The 17875-nt window shown below is 40.8% G+C and overlaps 1 protein-coding gene across 2 annotated transcripts in view; it reads left to right on the top strand.

Moving 5' to 3' along the window:
• Con (Connectin) overlaps window positions 1-17875 on the top strand; it is a 258429-nt gene that overhangs the window by 192758 nt on the left and 47796 nt on the right. The gene's annotated exons all lie outside the window — the stretch shown is intronic.

Genomic DNA, 17875 nt, shown 5'->3' with positions numbered 1-17875 from the left:
AAAAAGGACAGGAAGAAAGATGGGGTTGAAAAGAAGGAGATGACTTTCCGGCAAGTTACTAAAGAGGAAAAGGGACCCAACATTGCCGTACGGTCACCTATCGCTGAGAAGAGAAGAAGAGAAAGTGAAGAGAAAGAGAAAGTGAAAGTGGGGTTCTGAAAGATAGGTTGCAGCTCGCCAACCTAGAGGCGTGAGGCCACCTCAGCCTGACATTTGCGGGGGTAACATGTGTTCTTCCAGCCCCCCCGTGGTGGCTGGCACAAATGACTCTAAATTGAAACTTTCCGCTTCCGGAATGAGCGACGTAAAAAACTTGAAGGCAGGGTGGGCGCGTCGCGTTGCCAAATGCCGTGCGTTAACTGCTAGTTCCGGGTCTTCGAACTGCGATCTATTAGCCCCGCGAGCATAAGTAGGACCTCGTGGCCTCCTACTCCGGCCAATCGCCATTGTGGCGTTTCGTAACGCTACACTACCCCCCTCCTCAAAAAGAAAAAGGAAAAGGTAACTCAGTTGCCTTTTACTTTTTACAAAAAAACGAAGATGAAGTCTTCACAAAAAAAAACGTCAAAATTTGATCACTGGAAAAGTTTTGGTTTCGCCACGAAAATGGCTTGTCGATATCTGCGCGTATCAAACGATTGAAAACTGAATCTCAATGTCAATTAGTACTTGAGTACTGCGGTATGATGTAAGTCAAGTCCGGTTAAATGTCATAATTTGGGGTTCTTAAATAAACTTTTCCTGAACAAACTCCACGGTAAAATTTTACTGTCGTCAACATTCCAAAGGAGGACAAAAGAATTAATCGAAAAATTGAACGGTACGAAAAAGTGAAATGCAAAGCTCGCTACGGTTCTTCGGCTTCTGCCAGAGATCCTCTGAATTCTTTCAAATCTTTCATGTGCCAAACACCTAGATCTGCGCGGTTCTCATCTTCGAGAGCGTACGCGAGTTTCGATAGTTTTCTCGTTATCGTGCACAGCACGTAGCGTGGCGCTAATTTTTGCGCAAAGTCTTTCGCAGCGCTGGAAAGTACTTTGTTGCGTTTCCAAACTTTGTCGCCTACAAAAAATTCAGCGTCGCGCTTCCGAAGATTGTACGAGCGTTCGTTGCGTTCGTGCGCTTTGTGAAGGTGCTGGGTTACATCCTGCAAGATGGTCTTGAGGTGTTCTAAATTTTTCGCGTGATCTTCGCGATCAGCTGTCGTCAAGGTTTCCGGATTTTCCGCTACTTTGCCGTAAAATTCACCGGTACAGGGTACTACCCTACCAAAATTGAGAAATGCTGGACTGAATCCGGTTACTTCGTTGACCGCTGTGCGAATCGCGTACCCGATCTTTGCCACCTCGGCATCCCACTTTTTGTGAGCGCCTTTGACGTAACTTCGTATGGCAGTGCCAACTGTGCGGTTGTATCGCTCCACAGGGTTGCTCTGAGGGTGATACTTGGCTGTGAACCAGATCTTTTGAACTTTGTAGTTCTCGCAAGTCTTTACAAATTCGTTTCCGACAAACTGCTTGCCGTTGTCGACCAAAATGAATTGCGGTACACCATACACAAGAAAAATTCCGTTCTCGATACATTCTGTAACTTTTGAGCTCGTAGCTTTTCGTAACGGAAATAGTACAACGTACTTCGTGAACCAATCTACGATCACTAAGAGATACGAATATCCTTTCGTGGACGTCGGTAATGGACCAATCAAATCAACGGAAATCATTTGCCACGGAAACTGAACCTTTTTTTCTTTTCCCATAAGCCCTGCGCGAGCGGTGTTCGGTGCTTTTTGCTCATTGCAAACCTTGCAGTTTCGAACGTAACGAATGACGGAACGACGCATTTTCGGCCAAAAGTGATTGATGGATAACCTTGAAAGTGTCTTGTAGTACCCGAAATGAGCTGATGTCGGTGCATCATGACATGATTCTAAAATTTTTGTTCTTTGATTTCGCGGTACTAAAAGCTTCCACTCCGGGACGTTGCCGAGTAGTACAATTTTGTTCGGTACGAATCGATACACGAAACCGTTCTCGACTTTCCATGATGGATTTCTTTGAGGATTGGCGATTATGTTGTCGCGAAGTCGCGTGTACGACTCGTCCAAATCATTCAAGTTCACGCCGAGAAAGCTGTCAATGTCTACCGCAGCAATTTCTGCAGGTAGTCTCGATAGTGCGTCCGGTACTACATTGAGCTTGCCCTTACGATGGACCAAATCGAATGAAAATTGATTGAGCTTGACACTCCATCGCGCTAACTTGCCTGCTGGGTCCTTCATTCGGTTTAACCAGAGCAATGAATAATGGTCCGTCACGATCGTGAAATGGGTGCCCTCAACGTAAGGTCTGAACTTTTCCAACGCGAACAAAACGGCTAAACATTCTCGTTCCGTAACGCTATAATTTCGCTCGGCTTTTGTTAGCGAACGGCTGGCGTACGCGATCACTCTCTCATCTCCGTCTAAATCTTGCGTTAAAACTGCTCCTAGACCGGTGTTTGAAGCGTCAGTTTGGATCACGAAAGGTTTCGAGAAATCAGGACTTGACAATACGGGTGCTGAAACAAGTGCATCCTTGATTTTCTGAAAAGCTTCCTGAGCTTCAGGAGTCCACTCCGTTTTCTGTCGCTTTCGCTTTCCGGTAAGTAACGCGTTTATCGGGGACATGAGGGTCGAAAAATGAGGGATGAAACGCCTATACCAAGAACACATGCCTACGAAACGTTTGATTTCGCTACTAGTCTTCGGGACTGGATAGCTCACCATGGCCGCTACTTTGTCTGGATCGGTACCTAGACCATGTTCATCGACAATGAAACCCAAATATTTCAAACTTGAGCGGAAAAGTTGACACTTTTTCGCATTCACGGTGAGTTTCGCGTCTCGAAGACGTCGTATCACCTCCCTCAAAACTTGTACGTGTTTCTCGAATGTCGGGGCGATAATGATTAGATCGTCCAGGTAAACAAAGACGTGAGGTTCTAGTTCAGGTCCGAAAATTCTGTCCATGAGACACTGCTGCCTCTGGGCTGCGTTTGTCAGTCCGAACGGTAATACGTTAAAATGAAAAAGACCTCTGCCGGGAATCGCAAAAGCTGTCTTCGGTCTAGACTCTGAATCTAACGGGATTTGCCAAAAAGCGTTCTTGAGATCGATCGAACTGATGTACTTTGCTCCTCGCAACATACTGAGAATCCTGTCGACACGCGGTAATGGGTAACTGTCACGTTTTGTCACGGCATTGAGCCTGCGACCGTCAAAGCAAAGTCGGTATTCACCGGAAGATTTCTTTACTAACAAAATTGGAGAAGACCACGGACTGTCAGAAGGCGATATGACATTGTTCTCGAGCATGCGGTCAATTTCTTTGTTGACTTCCGCAAGCATGTACGGAGACCACCAATACGGACGTTGTTTGATCGGCAATGCTTCTCCCGTGTCGATTGTGACTGTCATTTTGTGTGTCCTCCCTAACTTTCCGTCGTTGCTCAACAAATCTAAATTTTTCCGGATGATCTCGGTGATCTCATGCCGATCCGCGCCACACTCCGTCACCGCGTCACATTCTGGTACTCTTACGATATCCGACGCAACTTCAATTTTGTGACCCGCGAAATCTATCTTGAGTCCGAATAATCTACAAAAGTCGCACCCTAATATGACGCTATGCTGAAGATCTGGCACGTAGTAGACACGAATTCGCCGTCTCGACGAGTCTAACACTGCTTCTAGTTCGATAGCTTTGGTTACCGGATGTTGTTTTCCGTCGGCAGTTCTGATGGTTTTTAGCCGAGATGGGAAAGTTTTTCCACCTGCGCGAAAATGAATTAAATCGGCTCCTTTTCCACCAACTATAGTGCAATTCGAACCGGAATCCACGAGTCCTTCGGTTTCCTTATTGTTTAGACGCAGTCTGATAAATGGCCTATTGTCATTGGTTTTGCTGACGAAAATGGAAGCGGAATTTGCCCGAGAAGGCTTGCAAAACTCTTTGACTTCGTCTAACCAAGCGTTCCACTGGGTGTCCGTACGTTTCGCGATGATCGATGCGTTTACATCGGCCTTGGGATGTTTTAGGAACGTAGCACGGCCGCAAGTCTGCCGCGTCCCTACTGCGCGTTTCCCGACGGATTACACTTTTTGCAGGTCGCCAAGGTGACGTCTGGCTCCCCACAACGGTAGCAAAACTGCTTTCTTTTCAGTCGACAGTTCATGAACGAATGATTCGGCTGTTGACAATTCCAGCACTTGAACGACCTGGAGGACGAACTCGCGGGTTCACTCCGTCTGGCTGAATTGCCTGAGGGTTCCTTCACGACGATGGCGCGTGGACTCGCTTTCGCGGGTTCGCTCGCCCGAACATATGCCAACTCTGGCTCCAACACGCAAGATGACTTGGGTGCAGCGCGATGTTTCTGCCGCAAAGCCGATAACTCCTCCACTTTTTTGCACAACTTAATCAACTCCGGTACGGTGACAACTTCGGTGATGCTAAGCTGGTTAAGGTAACATGGAAGCAAATTCCTCCGAATCGTCTTTACCTTGGTTATCTCCGCCGGTGGTCGACTAAGTCTAGCAAAAAGCGTCTCCATAACCGCAACGTAAATGGTTATCGACTCGCTTTTGCCCTGAAGCCTGCCCTTGATTTCGTCCCACAACAATTCATCGAAATCCGGTGGAAGAAATTCCTGTTTCAACAACTGAACCACTTCGTCCCAATCGCTCAATCTGCTCCGAACAGAACGATACCAAATCAGCGCTTTGCCGCTAAAGAGATCAATGGCCGCGTTAAAAAGGTCCCTGTTGGTTGCGTTTCGCGCTACCGACAGTTCCTCCACCCGTTCCAAGAACTGGTTCACCGTCATTCCATTTTCCTCCCCGTTGAAAGATACGCCCCAGGTGTGAATTGGCACTAGTTTCGGTTCCGGAGATCTCGCGTGAGGGTGCACGTAAATGGGAGTAGTCGCGACGACTGGTGGCGCTTCCACCGTAACCGGGCTCGCTTCTGCTGCCTTGTCGTGAAGATCAGCTTCGAGCAACAAACATGTCGCGTACGCCTCATTTCTATACTCCGCATCTCGCTCGCGTCTCATTCGCCGAATGCGAAATGAAAGGTGCGTTAGACGGGTCTTCAACCGTTTGAAGATCATGTCTTCCGCCGTTCCTTCAAATTCTGTCAAAATCGTGCGTATGCTCTCAAGGGTGTCCTCAATGGCCTGGACCTCGGTGTCGTGATCATACTCTGCGTCATGAAGTGACAGAAAGTATTCGTCCGGTCGACCTAGTTCTTTGGACAGAGCTCTCGCTAACAGTTTCCTCTTATCGTCCTGGTTTCGGCTAGTCGTGATGCCGCGTATACGCAATTCATACGTCAGCTCGTCAGCTAGTAAATGCTTGACCTTGAATTGTTCGTCCATTTTGACGAAGACTCACCGCGATTCCACGGGTCGGTAACGCAATAAAAACGCCGGTCAAAACACTACCAAAAAACAGCGCGCAACACGATAGTCGATTCCGAGAAAAGGTTTTTGTCGTCGGGGGTACAAGATAAGACCGCTACTCAAACAATGAATTCGCCGCTAAATTTCCGCTTCTCATTAACACACAATCAAAAAATTCAACTTTCAATAAACCTTTACCAACTCCCTTTGCTCCGATTGAAAAAAGTGACTGAGCCTCAATGAAGATGAACGATAAACGAAAATTTGTGGTTGCTCCAAAAAATCGAGCCCCACGTTCTGGGCGTCAAAATTTGTGTGACCAAAAGTTGGCCAGTGACAGCTCCGGGCTCCCAGGGGGTTTTTCGGGGCAGAGGGCGTGGGTTCGGATTTTTAAAAAAATGGGCGCCAGGCAGCTATTGTCTTGAGCTGGTTGTTGCTTGTCCAGCTGCCGGGACAAGTGCTCAGATCTTACTCGTCGAAGGTAAGTAAAAGCAAACGCTTTCTGATCGTTAAACAAATTTTGGTTTATTCGGTTACTGCAAAATTATCCACAGAACAGTATTTGGTGGTTCGGTACTGGTTCACACGAATGCGATAATGGTTCGCTTGTAACTACTAGATGAAAATTGAAAGATGCGGAACCAGTACTTTTTGGTGGCCTTAATATCTACTTTGGTCGTAACCAGAAAAGCTTTTCTTTCACATGTGACCGAATCTTAAACTAAACATGATATTCTTCGACGAAATAAAAGATGTTTTGATTCCTGATGAGGAACCTCCCGAACTTAGACTTCCTTCTGATCGAGCTAATTATTAAATGTAAACTTAATGAAACCCAAGGTCAAGATTGGGGTGTCACCTTGACAAAAAATTAAAATTGATCCTGATAGGAAAGTTTAAATCGGTGAAGTTCCGAAACGTTAAATTTGACTGAAATTTCTTTAAGTTGACACTGGAGATTGAATGAAAAGGTTCTTACAAAAAAATTCTAAACATTTGCAAAGTTTCAAAAAAATTTAGTGAACATACAAAAATTATGAAAGCGAGAAGCGAGAAATTCGAGGCGTTCCTAAATTTTGCAATGCCGCGGTAAAAAAATATGGCGACTTAGCTTTATGACGGGTCTGTTGTCTCCTCGAATAGCGTCCTTTTGACTTGCGGTGTGACCTTGGCGATACGGTGCTCAAAATAAACGATCGCCTCTGCGAACGATGTTCTCCAAAATGGTCGCCTCTGCGAACGATCTGGCTACGAATCGCCCTGCGAACGATCTGGCTACGAATCGCCCTGCGAACGATCTGGCTACGAATCGCCCTGCGAACGACCCCTAACGAATTGTCGTTAGTGTTGTGAAAATCGGAAGATTCGGTAATTACCTTTCAGCGAAAAAGGGGGTTCTTGGCGCTAAATCGAAGTCCTTCCGGCACTCCTTTACTCAAAAATTTTCGGTACTCTAAAGTTGCGATACGGTACTGGATCAATTCATCCAAACGGGATTGACTCTAAACTGGATCGAACCACCCCTAATACATGGTCTTAGTGAAATGAATTCAAAATTGAACGATAATTACCTCTATAGTGCGAGGGGTCACTCGACCACGAACTCTAAAAGGCGCTTCGCTGGCGTCGCTTCGACGGCTCTCGACCAAGTGTCCGACTTCCGCATTTTTAATCTCGGTACCGCAGTCCCATAAATCGCGAAAATCGTCACGCGCGCGATTCTCGACCTTATTCAGTTGTGCTATAAGGCGGGCTGCGCTTGCGTGGTACTGCGCAATCAAAAATGTGCATTTCCGGTGGTACTACACGTGCGCGTGTCATGACAGGTGGACCGTCATGGCGTCGGTTTGTTTACCTCGAAATTATACCGAGCGGGAGAATTCAGATTTTGGACGGTATTGTGTCGGTAAGTCGTGCACGTCTATCCTGATGTTAATTGCCGTAACTCGCAGGTCAAAAAAAGGACAGGAAGAAAGATGGGGTTGAAAAGAAGGAGATGACTTTCCGGCAAGTTACTAAAGAGGAAAAGGGACCCAACATTGCCGTACGGTCACCTATCGCTGAGAAGAGAAGAAGAGAAAGTGAAGAGAAAGAGAAAGTGAAAGTGGGGTTCTGAAAGATAGGTTGCAGCTCGCCAACCTAGAGGCGTGAGGCCACCTCAGCCTGACATTTGCGGGGGTAACATGTGTTCTTCCAGCCCCCCCGTGGTGGCTGGCACAAATGACTCTAAATTGAAACTTTCCGCTTCCGGAATGAGCGACGTAAAAAACTTGAAGGCAGGGTGGGCGCGTCGCGTTGCCAAATGCCGTGCGTTAACTGCTAGTTCCGGGTCTTCGAACTGCGATCTATTAGCCCCGCGAGCATAAGTAGGACCTCGTGGCCTCCTACTCCGGCCAATCGCCATTGTGGCGTTTCGTAACGCTACAGTCTCTAATGTTATAAAACAAAAGGTGCTTCGTAAATATTTAAAAAATGCTAAAATGTGTTAATTTTAGGTTTGGGGGTTTATTTATAAAAATTTCGGTTGGTGACCTTGCAAGCTATAAAGTTGCGTTTGAATTTGAAATTCGAGTACTGACAGATTGACATTTGACATATTTAGTGCTAAATTGATTACCAATATAATTTTGTTTAAGTAATATTTATTATGTTAATGATTCAAAAATATGTTTTATTACAAAAGGCAGCACAAAAAATATTGTATGGTACTCTTGTGAAAACTCCATTGCTTTACTCACTCATACATACAGCGCTCGACTGCATCTCGCGCCATATTACCGTTCGTAAAGCAATGGATCGTTTTCAACACTTGTAACATAAATATCTATTATCGTTTCTTGATAATATCCGTAATGAAAATTAAGCTGCTATGAGTGTCGTGTCACCGGGTGTATGGTGAGTCACAACATAGTATTTTTGTATGTATGAATGTAAAGTCATTTTCTTAATTACACAGGCCTGCAAAACAAAACTTTTTAATCGATGTTTTGATTTTGATAACTGATTTTGTATAACATTGGAGCCCTGATTACAAAAATACAATTCATTTTTTTGTATCACGTCAGGTTTTTTCACAATTAACAAAAAAAATTAAGCAATTTATTTAGGAAAATAAGATGTTTATAATAATTCTTGGTTAATAATCTAACTAAATTTTTTATTCCTTATGAGAATGGCATCTTTAACGCTTTGTGAGGAAACTTCTTTTAATTGATTGCCTGCTGTATTTTTTTTTGGGTACATCGCGCTGTAACATCCAGCAAAAGTTTACCATCATTGACACGCTCCATCTTCCTTGATATCACCTCTCCATTTGTTTTATATCTTGGTCAAGACGTTCCCCTTGTTCCTCGCTGACAGCACCAAGATTTTTAGGAAAAAGATTTAAGTGCGAAAAGAGGAAATTCACTTTCAAACTCATATTACATCCCAAGATGTGAAAATTTTTAAACATGATTCTTACAATATTTTCGTAGTCTTCATCTTTGTGATTTCCAAGCAATTTTTCTATGACATTCTTAAATGCCGTCCAGGCATTCCTTTCAACAACATTCATAGAATTTTGAAAATCATTACCTTTGTACAAAGATCTTATTTGAGGTCCTAACCTCTTTTCATTTGGCATTGGAGAGATCTGGTAACTTTGTACATTAATACTTGAAACATTGTCCATTTTTATCAAGAGGCTTTACAAATTGCTTCATCAAACAAAGTTTGATATGCATTGGTGGTACCTAATACTACTTTTTTAGGATACGGCTAAATTATTTTTTATTATTGCTTCCCGGTACAAGTCTAGTTCTTAAAGGCCACTTCTTTTGAGTCCAATGCTTGTCTCGTGCCCGGCAGTCCCACTCGCAAATAAAACAAGGAAATTTCGAATATCCATATTGTTGTCCGATATTACAATATCGAAATTTTGAAATAATTCATTCATTCTAGGTGGACATTTCAATTTTAAGAAAAAACGATTTGTGAAAAAACTAGACGTGATAGCGTAAAACCAAAATCATTTTCGTAATCAGGGGGTCGAAATTGTTCAAAAACTGTCAATTTTATGCAAACATCGAAATCAGTGCAGGCTTGTGTTATCAATTAATAAGCGAAACAACCATTATATTGCTATATCTTTTCAACATAATGTAAAACAAGCTATTGAACTCTTATACGTGTTGTATTAAGCCCGTCCCACTATGCATCTCGCTTTGGCATGTGCGATTAGAACAAGACGCGATGCAAGTTTATTACATTACCGATCTCAAATTTTTAGGTTAAGTTTTAACAACATTTGTGATAATTTTGTTTAATTTTGCTTGAAATTTCCACCGTATGATGCCAACGAAAAGCTACGCAGCAAGTGGACAGATTCATTTGCAGAATTTGTAATTGCAAAAACAATATTAGAATTGCGCAGAGTTCTGAAAAGAACTGTTTTTTGGAAAACAAAATGAAAACGGAGGAATGAATTTACAGACAAACTAAGAAAGCACGAAAGAACACAACTCAAAATCTCGAAAACTGAAATTGTAATGACATCTGTCTCAAGTTGCCAACATCAATTTTCAAATATTAGTAGCATCATGCACTGCTGTCAAATGTCAAAAGCAGACGCAGGTCATGTCGACTTCTCGATCGGACTATAATTAAAAAATGGACTGTATATAAAAAGTGGAATATTCCACTTCTATAAAATTTGTTTTTGATAGCTTATCATTGTTATGATCGAGAAAATGTAAAAAAGAAACTTAAAACTCCTTGGTTCGGGGTAAAGAATTTAATTTAAAAATTTACATATAAAAGTTTAGGTACTTGAAATTAATTGAAATTCATCAAAGTCTGTGAAAAACTTACCGTTTTAAAGAGTATTTAAAAGTTAATTTATTTTTTAATAGACCGCATCATTTTGCCAGTCGTACAAATAAGTGAATTTTAGTTAAGCAGTTAAGCAAAACTGCTAGTTTGGACACATTTCATGCTAATTACACAAATATTAATTACTGCAATTTTTATTAATCCGCATGGTTTTATATTATTAAAAACAACTAAAAAATTACAAGGTTTTGGGGTAAAAAGCATGTATTCGTAGTACATAACCAAAACGTACAGTCTGATTTTGAAAGTTGAGCAGATATTTTAACCTGAGGTAGTACGTGTTAAAAGAAAGCGCAAAGTAACCCAATTTGCCTTATACAAAAATGTTAATGGTTTACAAGAGAATCAAAGGAATCAGTTTGTTTGAGAACTGCTGAAAAATTTCAAATTTGACGGGCAGTTTTGATGTACGACCAAGCTAAAAAGTTTTTATGTCATTCGAGGTTATGTTTTATTTTTATCGTGTAAGTTTTTTAAATTTCATCATGAATGTTTGATAAAATTTGTAAAGTGATGTTAAAGTAGGGCCTGCAACTTATTCAGAAAACAACAAAGTAAAAATACTGAAATTGTGAGTAAAAGAATAAAATGAGACATCAAAGAAGTTGCTCGAATGCTTGCCATCGTTTGCAATGCAAGCTCCATCACGACGTGTCCAAGAAAGCCGAACTCGATTCAGATTGCTTGTGTTTTGACGAATTTCCTGAGCGGCGTTATGAATTCGCAACCAAATTACAAACTGAGAAAGTCCCAAGTGATTTGCAAGACGCCGAGTACTCTTGTTCGTGGCTGGTTTTCAATTTCGTGAAGAATTTCTTTTTTGTGGAACTAAAATGCGATCTTCTCGTTGGCGGTCAAAATCGCTCTTATAAGTACATTTCGAAAAATATAATATAAATTTAAAATATAAAATTCAGTGACTCCCAAACTTTTTTCGAAAAACTTTCAGCCCCTTTTTTTCGAAAAATATCAACATTTGTATAATGCATTATTTGCTCAATCATTATCTTTTGTGGGGTTCTATGACAGGTTAAAAGGGAATACAAAATATTCATAACAGAATAATATTTTAGAAATGAAAACGAAGACTAGGTTTACCATTTACAACTTTTTTATTGGAGCGTGAAATTATAACACTCGCTATGTTCGTGTATGTAAACTTCCCACTTAAAAGATAGTGTTTAATGTACATGTTGCTTAAATAACTATTGTGCAACAAGTATCGCAATTGTGAAATAGTGATGACTAGCAATTCCCAATATGTACATACTAATTTAGCAGTTTAGTGCATCAAGTATTTTTCGCGGCAGAAATTTGCCTCCAAGACCCTGAAGACTAAATTCGCGGTTCACCCTTCTTAAAATCAACAATGGAAAATTTCCAAACTTTTAAAAATTGGATTACTCGGTGTAAATTTCTTGGGCGCTCTCCGCACATTTTTTGTTTGCATTTAATTACAAAGTCAATTATAGCAATAGCAAAAATACTTTATCGGCCCTTAAAGTCCACAAGTGAACCCCTTATATCCTAGACTATGTTTTCCCTTCGGCATATTTTTTGTACCTGTGTCTGCTGTACGCCCGACATTTTTCCGTCTCTTTTCCCCATCAAAGACATTATTTTTGCTGTTTGCGCGTTACTAATTCAAACAAGCCGCCAGTAAATACGCACAAACAAAAATCACACAAAGTCGCCGTTTAAAATCGTACCGAACTTTTTTTCAAAGCGCCACTGATGCGCGTTTAATTAGTTTATGATTGAGATTTACAATTTTAATTTCGAACGTTGATGTGGCGAGATTGCCTTAACTTGCACCGATAAATCTCCCTCACACCCATAAATCCACAAACAAGTGTTCTTAATCTGTTGTGCATTTCTACACGGTGATGTATTGTATGAGTAGAAGTTATAATCTTCCGAGCAATGGGGAACCGACATGAAGAAATTAAATTTACTGAAGTCGTTCTTAACTGATGTTGTACATCCGAATGTGCCTCCGACATTTTATGATCCGGCGGTTTCCACCCCGTGAAAACAGTAATGCCGTGTAGGCCGTTGCATTACTCATGTATTGTAAGCACCTGGATCTGGATCTTTCTCCCTGTGGTAGCGGAATGCACTTTATTGAAGTGAAAATAAATTTCTTTGGGCGCACCACATAAATTTTATTCCCAGGCCGTGAATTAGTTTTATGCGACACGCTAAAATCGTTCGCATCACGCTAAAATCGTTCGCAGCAAGCTAAAATCTCGGGAGTCGAGTTTAGCGGAGCGAGCGAGAAACAGTCAACTGTGCGTCACTTGTCACTTCCAAATATTCATTCTGTTGCTAAATTTAAGTGACCTCAGTGCAGAGCTGCAGGAGTATAAATTATATAAAAACGACACGACAAATATTGTAAGTTCACAGTGAAGCGGAAAATTGACAAATTATCATAATACAAATACAGGCTGGTCTATAAATGATTGTCTGGTCCCGCTTGCTATGAAAACTTGTGTTCTGTTCAATACAATAAACTTTTGGCGTTTATTTAAAAGCAGCATCAGATTTAAATAATATCTATTAATTATTTGTGCCTTGTTCCTGATTCCTCCAAGTACTATCATCCGTAATATTAGTACATATTAAAAAATTAAATTTAATAAAATACAGGGTGATTTACGAGGAATAATGAGCCCGACGTAATAGAAAATGCAACCCGCAATTCATCAGGAGAAAAACCCGGACATTTACCGCTTGGATGTCCGGCTTTTTGTTGCAATGTATTGTGGGTTGCATTTTCTATTCCGTCGGGTTCATTATTCCTCGTAAATCACCCTGTATATGTGTTATTTAAAATCAATTATTAACGTCATAGAAGTTTTCACTTCTGTCGTGCGGTCTTAAACACACACTCTTTTTTTTATAATTTACACATTTTTTGATTTCTAAACAATCGATAACTCTTGTCTAGTATTAACTGTCTCTGTGGTGCTTCTGACGCAAATGTGTATTGGTGGTGACATAATCAACTCTAATCTTTTCTACCTCTGTCTCGTCATCAAATTACGTCGAGTTGCCTAATGTTTTGACAAGATGGCGTAGATCTTGCAATATGGCTCCCGGAAAGCGCCTCCTTTGATGCACGCGTCCTCTTCATGATACGTTGATTTAACTTTGCTGGTATAATCAGACAAATAACATACAAATGTGTATGCCATTTGATTCAATCAGGATAATTAAGTTACCTCCACTGAAGGGAATAAAGTAGCAACATTAGTAATGGGATTAGCTAACAAAACAGTTCAGCTGAACTTGTAATAATTGTATTTGGCTGTACAAAGTCAATTATCAAAAACAATTCACTGTTGCACCGCGTTATATGGACCGAATGCCTTTGCAGGATCATCGCGTGGATAAAAAAGTCAAACCGCCGAGGCGTGGGTGTAAAACATGAACGGTAGACGTGTCTGGCTTATAAATCAATTCCCTGTTCCATACCCAACATTAATTACAATCATTAAACCGTAATAGATCATAAATTCTAAGATATTTCATTGGTTTCACGTGTCCCACGTCTCGCCGACGAAAATACACCAAGAAAATTTATACACTTTGCGCAATGCATATTAATTTCGGATGGATGTTTTCATTTAGGCGTCGGTTAATATTTATGATGATTTCGGGAGAAATTCCAAACATGACGTTTTAGCTGACACACCCCTGTTGCCCTGGCACCGTTTTAAAAATTCTCCATTAGTATTCATGATACGAACTTTCGGGAAACTGCAACGCGTTTACTTTTAACTATTCAAATCAGGAACGGTTAAGACAAATTTCGATGAATTATTTTTAACCGTCCATAGCGTAGACCGCATCACCCGCAAAAGAGGATGATCGTTCGACGGCAATTATTGAAATGTGCCGCATTTAGGCCCTCGGGGTAGGGTAGCTATTATGACCTAAAACTTGGCGGTGATCAAACCAACGAATTGCGGTCGTAGATCATTTTACTACGGTTTTTTTTTTGTTTTTTACTGCAAGTGTTGAACCCTAATTAAAATATACAAGATTGATGAGATGTGATCCATCATTAAAATGGTTTACCTAAGGAAATGCTTATCTGGCGTACAAGCCGAGATACTCTAACGACCTTCTTTGTAAATGGAGTTGCTAACTCTTGAAAACCGACATTGCTACTCGAATTAAGTTGAAATTTTCATTCTATGTATTTCACTATCGTCGTATAAGTTTTTTCTATTTTATAATCGTGATATTTCCGCACCGAGGTCAGATTAATACATACTCACTTTCATTAAAAATATAGTCCAATTATTACAGCTAATTCCTTCAGAATTTTATCTCAACATCAATCCATCGTACATCGTGTCCAAGAAACCTGAACTCGATTCAGAATGCCTCTGTTTTCACTAATTTCCTGAGACATGAGGCACAGAGAGATTTACGAGGGGATTTTCAACAATCCCAATCCACACATTAATTGAAGATCACTGCTGGAAGTGAAGCTCTTGGATTTCATGAGGAATGTCTTCTTCTGCAACTAAAATGCAATCTTCTCAATGGCGGCCAAGATCGCGAAGATGCTGCACAACGTTTACATACAAAGGTTCGTGCATTGGGAAATATCCTTTGAAGCAACCTTTCAGCGTAGAGTTGCCGTGCTAGCTCTAATGTCCACGGGCTTCGCCATAGATCAAAAACAATATCGGCTTTCTCCAGGTTGGTGGAAGACATTTGCGATTTAAATTGAGGTTAAAATTGATGGTCTTATCAAAGTGACTTAATTTTGAATTAAATGAGAACAAAAAAGTCTATTATGATTGTTTTTGACCCATTTTTTCATAAAATCCAGTGGATCCCAAACTTTTTTTGAAAAACTTTTAGCCCCGTTTTTTCGAAAAAGTTTAACATTTTTATAAGACATTATTGGCGCAATCGTTACCTTTTGTGGGGTTCTATCACAGGTTAAAATATCTGCACAACCTACAAAGTCACCCTGTATAAGCGTTTATTCAATATTGCATTTAAGCTATTGAGGGGCTTTTCGATTCTGTTTTTCTTACGGTGAATCACTCCGCCTTGGTCTTCTCTCTTGCAGCTCTTCCCATTTTCTGCCTTGTTCCCGGCTCCTCGAATGATTTTTGCCCAGGTCTTCCTGTCCTAAATCTTACTTCTCCGCTCCTCTATTCCTTCTATGTCCTCGTGTATGTAGTCTTCCTTCTTATCCTTGGTCTACCTCTTGGTCTCTCCTTTACTGGTATCCAGTTCATGATTTTTCTTATTGTGGGTTGCGGATCCATCCTTTGTATGTGTCCAAACCACCGCAGTCTTTGTGTTTCCACAAACTCTACAATATCCTCTCCCTCGGTCAGGTCCCTTATGTCATGGTTCATTAGTACTCTGTAATCCCTTTATTCTGTTCTTGTTGGCCCTAAAATTTTGCTGAGAACCTTTCTTTCGAATATTCTCAGGTTCTCTTCGTCTGCTCTGGTGAGGCGCATTGTTTCTGCTGCGTAGGTCGCTACAGGTCTAATTGCTGACTTATAAATCTTGATCTTTGTTGTTTTGCTGATGTGGTGGTCTTTTAGGTATCTCTGGTACTTCCAGTAGGCACTCTTTAATTTCTGTGCTTCGTTCGTTTCTTTCATTCACATTCACTCCAAAGTATTTAAAATTTTCTACTTTTTTGAATGTGAAGCTTCCTAGGTTTATTTCTCTGATGTGGTCTGTCTTTCTTCTTGAATTTATTATGTATTTGGTCTTGTCTTGATTGAGTTGTAGGCCTCTCGTTTCCGTTTTTTTGACTAGTTTCTGTAGGGCCTCTCTCAAGCTCCTTTTATCTCTTGCCATGAGTGCTAGGTCGACTGCATACGCTATTATTTGAATTGCGCTCACCGAAATAGCTCTGTCCAATCCTGTGGCCTTTATTGCTCCGTTGAGTGTGATGTTAAAGAGCGTTCTGAACAGGGTGTCTCCTTGTCTGACTATTTTTTCTATACCTATCTCATTTGTTACTTCATGATAGAAGGAAAGATGGAACAAAGAGAAAAGAAGAAGAGGAAGAATAATGTTATGATAACCGGAATATAGAGAATAAGAGGAAATATAGAGAGGGGTGGAAGAATGGTTAGAAAGGGAGATAGGAGTGAAAGTGAATGCACAGGAAGCATTTAAAATAAATAAAGATAAGATGATGCTGGCAAAAGTAGAAAGTTGGGAGCAGAAGAACATTATGCAATGATAAGAGCAAACTGAAGGAAAGAAAAAGTAAGTATATAGATGAGGATTTGACAAATGAAGAAAAGAAAACATAAAAGAAGTTAAGACAGGTGGCTAGAGAAGAGAGAGATAGAGGAAAACGGGTGAAAATGGATACAAGAAGATACAGATAAACGGGGATGGTTTAAATGGGATGAGTAAGAGGAGAAACTCAAGGAAAATTTTCAAAAGAAGGAGAGCAGAAGAGAAGACGAGCCGGCGAGAAAAGGTAGATAAACAAAGAAAACGGAACCGGAAAAGAAGCACAAAGGGGAAAGTCGCTATCGAAAGAGTACAAATGGGAAGGGACAAAAAAAGAAAAGAAAAAGGGAAGAGCTAACGGGGAAATAATAACAGGGGTGGAATTGGGGATTACAGAAAAGCCACAAGAAAAGAGAGAAGAAGGATGCATGGAAGGAAAAGTTCATATAGGCAATAAATGTCGGAAAATTATGACAATATACAGAAAGAGATGAGGACAACAAGAAGACCTGTCGAAGACGCAATGAAAGAAAACAGGGAAGACTTAATACTCTTGGGAGGGGACTTCAACGGTAGAATAGGAGAAAGAGGAACAAGAAATTGGGAAGAGGAGACGGGGGATGGGGAAAGAAAATCCAAGGATAAGGTGGAAAATGCAGAGGGGAAGAGATTGATGGAATAGATCGAAAAAAATGGATGGGAGGTATTAAACGGGAACAAACAAGGGGACGAAGAAGGGGAATGAACCTATATTAGCAATAGCAGGGGGGAAACAGTGATAGATTACGGAATAGTGGACGAAGAAGCATGGAAAGGAGTAAGAGAATTCAGAATAGGAGAGAGAGCAAAGTCGGACCATCTCGAAATAGCTTCGAGGAAGCGAAGAGGAGGGAAAGAACAGAGAAGGAAAGGGGTAGGGATAGAAATAAAACTGTTTATTTTTTATTTGTTTGGAATTGCTGTTTTATGTTAAAGAATATGTAATCAGAAAACGGAAAGTCCGTAGGGCAAAATAAAGCATTCATGGTAGTGTAGTTCTTTTTGTCTATCTTTCCTTTTCCTGGGCATCTTGTTTCTTGTAGTGCCAGAATTTCTGTTTTGTATCTCCTCACTTCTCTTCCTGGCATTAGCATATTCTTACGTTCCATGTGCCCAACCTGAAGGTTGTCTTTTCCTTTGTTTTCCCTTTTCTTCTCTTTCTTTGTTGTTGAATACTTTAGCCAATCTAAGATTTTCAAAAGTCTTCTTCAAAAAAATATATGTAGTATTAAACGTCTATCTTTATGATATGATTGGGAAAAAACAGTGTAAATATGTCCCCCTT

This window comes from Tenebrio molitor, chromosome 6 (assembly GCF_963966145.1).
Source record: "Tenebrio molitor chromosome 6, icTenMoli1.1, whole genome shotgun sequence".
NCBI classification, from domain to species: Eukaryota; Metazoa; Arthropoda; class Insecta; order Coleoptera; family Tenebrionidae; genus Tenebrio; species Tenebrio molitor.
Note: the sequence above shows the minus strand (reverse complement) of the source record. Positions and strands in the feature narration are given on the sequence as shown.